This window comes from Phalaenopsis equestris, unplaced genomic scaffold (assembly GCF_001263595.1).
Source record: "Phalaenopsis equestris unplaced genomic scaffold, ASM126359v1 Scaffold000086, whole genome shotgun sequence".
Classification (NCBI taxonomy): Eukaryota; Viridiplantae; Streptophyta; class Magnoliopsida; order Asparagales; family Orchidaceae; genus Phalaenopsis; species Phalaenopsis equestris.
The window spans coordinates 257,356-258,842 of NW_018164528.1; positions in this window are offsets into that span (position 1 = coordinate 257,356).

The following is a 1,487-nucleotide window of genomic DNA, read 5'->3' on the forward strand; positions in this document are numbered from 1 at the left end:
CCACCAAACTTCAATTACTTGTGCCCACACCTTCACAACCAAGAAAGAAGCCAAAGCCCCATAAAATCCCCCTCTGAAATAGCCTCTACAATAGCTCTAGACCAACACCTGAAATTGGGTTTGATCAAAATCATGCCTAAGCCTTACACCAAGACCAAAGGCTCGATCCCTAGTCTCTTTGGACCCAACAAACGTGCTAAGAACCTCTGATTGAAGCTTCACTTCTCAAAGTCAAGGTATAAAACTTCTCTTATTCCCGAGCCTATTTGAACTCTCCATTTGTTTTGAGTTGATTTCATCGTATCGTAACCGTATATATATGTTCCTCTAGTCTAGACGAGTATTTAAAAAAAAAAAAATTCATCTAATTTGGATAAGAAATGAGAGAGATCTTAAGGCTAAAAGATGGACGGTTCTCGGGCTAGGATATCGGGGACGATGACGGAGTGCCGTTCGATCGCGCGTGCATCAGATGGACGGTCGAGATCAAGCCGGACAGCGCTTCGAAACATAAGCCGCGGGCCGAGTCAGCGTTGAGGTGGATGGCTGTGTCGAATGGGAGCGCGCCGCGTGGAGCTTCGGAGCCGTCATAGGTTGAGGTGGTGTCACACGTTTAAATAGATAAATAGGGATTTAATTAATTCAGAAAATGACCCCTAACTTAAAAAAATTATATCTTGGTGTAAAAAAAATAACAAAAATAAAATAAAAATACCTTCTTGCTCAATGAACAGAGGAGAACAATGTGGAAATAATTTTAAGTCCATATGATGAATATTTTATTTTTAATTAATTAAATACTAATTTAGATGTTTTGATTCTCCATGCATTTAGACTTATCACCATAGCTTGAATTTTTAGCATGTTGTTACCTCTATCTTAGGGAACATTTCTTGATATTTCCAAAGTCAGAGGAGGTCCCTAGATAGAGAATCATATTTTTCAAGTTTATATGCATTATTGGCTTAAATTAATCATGGAAATTAACATGCTGCTTAGAAAAATCCAAGAAAATTTTGGAAGATTTACTATGACTAGAGAACCCTTAGAAAAATTTCTCATGAGCCAAGTCTTTCAAAATACACATAATCTTCACAAACCCTAAATCACTAAAATAATTAATTTTGAAAAATAAGAACATCAAAATAATTTGATTTTTGATCTCCACTATTGTTTAGGATCCAGAAAACTCATCATAAAAATTCCAAAGCATTTTGAGTTCATTTGGTAACTTAAGTTGATTTTTAAATATAAATAACATTTTTAGCACTAAAATGATTTTTTAAAAATCAAAATATAACTAAAAAATTTATAAAAACTTATTTTTTGAGTTCTCTATGATCAAAGGTATTTTCTAAAAAAAATAGAGTTTAAAATAAAAATTTGATTTTTAACCTATTTTAAATATTTAAATGATTAAAAATTCATAAAAATCACAAAAATAATAAAACTTATAGATATATTCTAAATTACTTTCTAAGAACTTA